Genomic DNA, 6,535 nt, shown 5'->3' with positions numbered 1-6,535 from the left:
CTTCTAGCTTTTTGCCCATTCCTAACTAAAAACAGAAAATTAAAGTAGAAAATTAAAAAAATGCAGAAAATAAAATTTTTAATCCCTCCCCCCAAACTAAAGATTCACATTGTCCCCAATGTGATATAAAATTCAAGGTGAGAAGGACTTACCTGAACCTCCATCAGAAGGGGTTTGGCCTCATTACTGCTTCAAATTGGATCAAGTCCACCTCTTGCATCCAATAGGCTCCTTGTACCAAATGAAGAAAATTGACCTCCAATGTTGCTAATTTCAGAGTTTTGCACAAGAGTAAGTTCACCTTCAGAACTACCACACATCAATCTTTTCCAACGACGCCGAATCGTTCGAAGTCTCTCTTTAGGCTTTGCTCTCTTCTTATCAGCTTTAACAAAAGACCCCTTCACCATCTCAATCTTGCAACAGGTAGGAATGTGGGTTGGGGCAACAACATTAAAATTGACCTCTTCATCTTGCACTCGCAACTTTAACTCCCTCTTTTGAACATCTATTAATGCTCGCCCCATGGCTAAGAATGGTCTTCCCAAAATAATGGGAATAGTTGAATCTTCCTCCATATCAAGAATTAGGAAATCAGCAGGGAAGATAAACTTACCAACCTTCACCAGTACATCTTCAATTATCCCACGAGGATGAGTCAAAGAACGATCCGCCAGTTGTAAAGTCACTGTTGTGGGCTTTGCTTTTCCCAATCCTAGCCTTTTGAAGGCAGACAAAGGCATTAGATTAATGCTTGCTCCCAGATCACATAGAGCTTTAGTTTCCACCGAACCCCCTATAGAGCATGGAATATTGAAACTACCCGGATCCTTAAACTTGGGCGGTAGTTTCTTTTGCAAAATTGCACTGCACTCCTCAGTGAGTGTCACTGTCTCGAATTCTTCCAACTTCCTTTTCTTAGCAAAAATTTCTTTCATGAACTTCAGGTAAGTTGGCATTTGCTCCAAGGCCTCCGCAAAAGGAATGTTGATATGTAGTTTTTTAAAGACCTCTAGAAATTTTGAGAACTTCTTGTCTAGATTGGTCTTTCGGAGTCTATGAGGATAAGGTATCTTCACATGATGATAAATACTGACTGGTGGAGACTGTTGTTGTAGTGCAGGACTATCAGTAGCCTTCTTTTCTGTTGATGTTGGAGTTGGTGCTGATTGATCTTTAACTTATTCATTCAATGGTTGTACCACATCAGGCCCATCATAATTCTTTCCACTCCTCAAGGAAATTGCTTTACATTGCTCTTTTCCTTTTGCCTCACTAGTGTTAGGTGAATTTCCTTGAGCTTTTTTTGCCACTTGAGTAGCCAATTGTTCCATTTGAGTTTATAGAGTTTTAATAGAGGCTCTAGTTTCCATCATGAATTGGAGCAACAAATCAGCTTGGATAGTGGAGCCTCCACTAGGACTTTGTTGTTGTAGCTGTTGTTGGGGCTGGTTTCTCTGCTGGTAGAACTCCTGTTGGTTGTGCCCATAATTATTGTTTTGGGAATAGTTTCCAATGGCTTTTGCTTGATCCATTGGTAAACTGTTCACATCCACCGGACATTCCTCATAGGGGTGAGGACCTCCACATAGCTCACAGACCACCTGAGCTTGTTTTACTTGAACAGCTATCAGTTTTGTCAGGTCCTCTACCTGTGCTGTCAATTTTGTGGTGGCATCCACCTCTAGCACACCAGCTACCTTCTTAGTTTGACTTCTTTCAGTTGACCACTGCTGATTATTCAGGGCCATCTCCTCCAACAGATCATAAGCCTCATTTGCACTCTTCCTCATGAATGCTTCACCAGCTGCAGCATCTATGAGTGTTTTGGTGTTACCAACCAACCCATTATAAAAATTGTGAACCAGCATCCACTTCTCAATACCATGGTGAGGACACTTTCTGATTAAATCCTTGAACCTCTCTCAAGACTCATGGAGAGACTCATTCTCTTGTTGACAGAAATTGTTAATCTCTCCTCGCAGCTTAGCAGATTTTGCTGGGGGAAAGAACTTAGACAGAAATTTAGTAGCCAAATCATCCCATGTAGCAATAGAATTGGGTGGTAAGGAGATTAACCAGCTCTTGGCTCTTTCTCTAAGTGAGAATGGAAACACTCTCAATCGGATGGCATCATCACTAACCCCATTGACTTTGAAAGTCTGACATCACTCGATGAAGTTCGATAGATGCAGATTGGGGTCTTCAGAAGGGAGTCCACCAAACTGGACTGAAGACTGCACCATTTGTAGTATGGCAGGCTTGATTTCGAAGTTGTTAGCATCTACTGCCGGTGGCCTAATACATGACTGCACCCTAGTATGAGTTGGGAGAATATAATCTCTCAAGCTGCGACCATTAGCTTGATCTTCAATGGCACCTCCATTATTACTGTTGTTACCTCCATTATTCACAGCATTAGCATTAAGATTGGCAGCCATGATTTCTGGTGTTTCAGCAGTTGTTGAAACTCTTTCTTGCCTCTTGTTCTTTCTGTTTCTCCTACAAGTTTTTTCGATTTCAGGATCAACTGGTAATATGACTGCTTGTCCTTGACGGCGCATACACCTAAAACTCCTGAAATAGATAGAACAATCTTGCAAGACAGATTAGCAATTAGTAAGAAAAAAAATAAAGCAAAGCAGAAGTTAGTATAATTTTATGTAATATTAATCTTTATACAATTCCTCGGCAACGACGCTAAAAACTTGTTGCGAAAATTATTAAATACTACGCAAGTGCACGCAATCAAGTAGTATACTCACACAAGTGAGGTCGAACCACATGGAATTGGATTAATTACTACTAAACTATACTTATAATTCTATTTGGCAAATCAAAAGTATTTATGCTTTCAAAAGAATGAAAGTAATTCAGAAAACTTAAATAACACAGTTGAAAGTTGAGAAAGATGAGATAATAGGGAGGAGAATCCTGTTATTTGTTTACCCAATTGTTAATGCCTAATTGCTATCCTTTTCTTGAAGTGAATGACAAAATATAAATTAACCTAGCTCTTTTCAGATCTTCTAGGTTCTAAATCACATGCTCTTTAATTAATCTCTTAATTAAACTAACATGAAATCAGCATTAAGCAATAATCTAAATGTCACAAAGGCTATGCAAATACTTTCGTTTCACATCAAAACCTAGATTATCCAATTTTAGCATTCTCAATTCTCACTTTTCAGATTTTGAATTAAGATCATAGAACATGTAGAAGGTGATCAAGCTTACACATGGAATTAAACACAAATATAGATAATTTCACAATCAAGATGGAGGAATGGCAATTATTCATTAAAGAGAAGAGAAAGAACTAGTTGAAGTAATTGATCCGGGTCGCCACAAGCCGCTCTTCTAGCCTCCTCCTTTGTTTCTAGGGCTCCAAATCTGAATAATCCCTAATTTTCACGAGCTCTCTCTATTTAAACCAAGTCTCATCTTTAAAATTCGTGAAATTACGAAACTGTCCAAAAATCCCGTCACTGGGGTCCCCGTCGCGACTGGCAATGCCCCCGTCGCGACGGGGTTAAACATCGTTTTTTCAAAATTTCCTCTTTCAGTTCCCGTCGCGACTGGGATATTGCCCGTCGCGACTGGATTAGGCAGCGACACGATTTTTGGTTTTTCTTCTTAATTCCTTCACCACTTGTCCTCAATTCTTGTACATACTTTCTTTAAACACCCGAGGACCTGAAACAAAAGAATCAAGCGTAATATAGCCCTAAAACTAGAAACAAAGAGTGAAAACTAACCGAAAATATGACCCGAAACTTAGACTAATTTTAGCCTAATAGGAATCCATCCAAGTTGATGCTTGATTGATTACTTAAACTTCTTTCTTAGACATGATGCTGGGCTCCGAGAGATAGTCAACAGGGACTACTCCCAGTTTTTCCATTTCTTTGTTGGATCCTAACTTAGCTAAGCAGTTTTCTTGGGTGTTTTTTCCCTGTGTATCTTTTGAATTTTATATCCCTTGAATTCTTGGAGTAGCTCCCAAACAGATGAGACATAGGAAGACATTCGCTCTCTGTGAGCTAGATATTCTTCTTTTACCTTATTGACTATCCTTGAGAGTCACTAAATATTTTGATGTACGTGGCCCCCACCATCTTGGAAAGTCTAAACCTAGCTAGCAGGGCCTCATATTCTGCCTCATTATTGGACACGTTAAACTTGATTCGTAATGCACTTTAGAGCCTTAAGCCTTCCAGGGATATCAGTATGACTCCAATCGCTGACTTGTTCTCGTTGGCAGCATTATCCACGTACACTTTCTAGACATGCAAGGTTTCTTTTACAGCATCAAAATCCTCCTTGGCCTCGTTCCATTCCACAATAAAGTCTGCTAGGGCTTGTCCTTTGATAGAGACACGAGGAACATAATGAATGTTAAACTAACTTAACTCCAAGGTCCATTTGAGGAGTCAACCAAATGATTCAGACATCTAAAGTGCCAGTCAGAGCGTGTGATTAGTGTACACTTTGATCATTAAGCTTGGAAGTATGGTCGCAGCTTTTGGGAGATAGTGAGTAGGCAGTAAGCTAAATTCTCAATCTGTGGGTATCGTATCTCGGCTCCCACCATCCTTTTGATGAAAAAATAAACAGGGTGTTAAACTTTGTCTGTCTCCAAGACCAAGGCTGCGCTAATTGCATTTTCTAAAATTTCCAAATACATATACAAATCTTCACCCTCCAGTGGCTTAGATAAAATTAGAGCTTTGGACATGTGCTCTTCATCCATCTATCCATTCAAATTTTTAAAATTTTCTTAGAATGTTGAAGAATGGGATGCATTTGTCGGTTAACCTAGATATGAAGCGACTAAGGGTTGCTACTTTCTACATGAGGCTTTGTACGTCTTTATGCTTCCTTGGAGACAACATGTCTAACAAAGCTTGTATTTTCTTAAGGATTAGCCTTTATCCCCCATTGATTGGCAATGAATCCCAAAAACTTCCCAGATTTTACCCCAAAAGTACACTTCTTTGGGTTTAGCTTCATCCCATATTTTCGCACTACCGCAAAACACTCCTTAAGGCCAGTTGCATGATCCTTGGAGTCATGGATTTGACCAACATGTCATCTACATATACCTCCATGTTGTGACCTAGCAAGTTTAGAAACATTCAATTTACTAACCGTTAGTATGTTACTCTAGCGTTCTTTAGTCTGATTGGTATGACCAAGTAGCAATATACCCATTTTTCAGTACAAAGACTTCTGTATTCTTGGTCTGATACATGACCCTTAATTTGGTTGTACCCAAAATAGGCATCCATGAAAGACAACAACTCCTGGTCGGATGTCGCGTTAACCATCTGGCTAATTCTTAGTAGAGGTAAGCAATCTTTAGGATACACTTTATTCAAATCATTAAAGTCTATGCGAATTCACCAGGTCCCGTTGGGTTTTGGGACAAGGACTAGGTTTGCCAACCATTTTGGGTAATACACGTCCCAGATGAAAATGTTTGCTAACATCTTTCCACTTCTTTCTTTTAGGGGCATATTTTATGATGCACGATGGACATATTTGGATTCACATTCAATCCATGACAGATCTCATTTGGGTCAATGCATGTCATGTCCTCATGATGCCAGGCGAATACATCCAGAGACTCGGTGAGGGTGTTCACGATCTCTTCCTTGACTTTGGGTCGAGGTTTCTTCTTATGTGGATGAATTTTGTTGGATCCTGATTGTGAATTTGAATTTCTTCTATTTCTTGCATGGGCTCTAATACCTTCTCTGCCTCTACACATGGATCTAACTCATCCTCTTTATAATGTTGGTCCCAATCCCTTCACTGATCGACTGCCAAGACTGATTTTTTTGTAACTACATTGTAGCATTTCCTGGCCTCAATTTGATTTCCATGGATGGTTCCCACTCTTGCAGACGGAGTAAGGAACTTAAGACACAAATGTTGGATTAAGGTCACGACCCCAAATTCCACTAAGCTCAGTCATCCTAGGATGGCATTATAGGCAGATGGGCAACTAACAATAATAAAAGTACAATGCTTCAAGATGCTTTGCAAGGTGTCTGGACACAACGTGATGGGTAGTCAGATCTTAACCATTGGGATCAAGTAATCTCCATTGAATCTTGTGAGTTATGAACCACTGGGGACATGTCTTAGTTTGAGTGTCTGATGGCAAGGAACACATATTTGAATAGTATGTTTACAAAACTTTCATTGTCTATCAGGATGCGGGCTAATACCCTGTTGGCAATGGGTGTTTCAATGACTAATGGATCATGATGCAAAAAATGCACAAGCTTAGCATCTTCTTCAATGATGGGTTGATCCATGAGCCTTGGCCTTTGGGCAGGCAGTTGAGTCACTTCCCATACTTTATCACGATTATCCAATTCCTCTACATACCGATTCAACACATTGTTGGTCATTCCTCTGTTATGGGGTGCTCTAGATATCATCACCACTCCCCTGTTGGGTTGAGGGGAATGTCCAAGAGGCATGCCTGGTTGCGTCAAATTCTATGTTGGCAAGGGTATTTGTG

The 6,535-nt window shown here is 39.9% G+C and overlaps 1 non-coding gene across 1 annotated transcript; it reads left to right on the top strand.

The window, feature by feature from the left end:
- The first annotated feature begins 1,881 nt into the window (after positions 1–1,881).
- On the top strand, positions 1,882–1,988 carry LOC115703344 (small nucleolar RNA R71). The gene has a single exon (XR_004009116.1). It is a non-coding gene; the product is annotated as a small nucleolar RNA R71 (small nucleolar RNA).
- The last annotated feature ends 4,547 nt before the right edge of the window (positions 1,989–6,535 follow it).

The sequence above is a fragment of the Cannabis sativa genome, chromosome X (assembly GCF_029168945.1).
Source record: "Cannabis sativa cultivar Pink pepper isolate KNU-18-1 chromosome X, ASM2916894v1, whole genome shotgun sequence".
Lineage (NCBI taxonomy): Eukaryota > Viridiplantae > Streptophyta > Magnoliopsida > Rosales > Cannabaceae > Cannabis > Cannabis sativa.
Note: the sequence above shows the minus strand (reverse complement) of the source record. Positions and strands in the feature narration are given on the sequence as shown.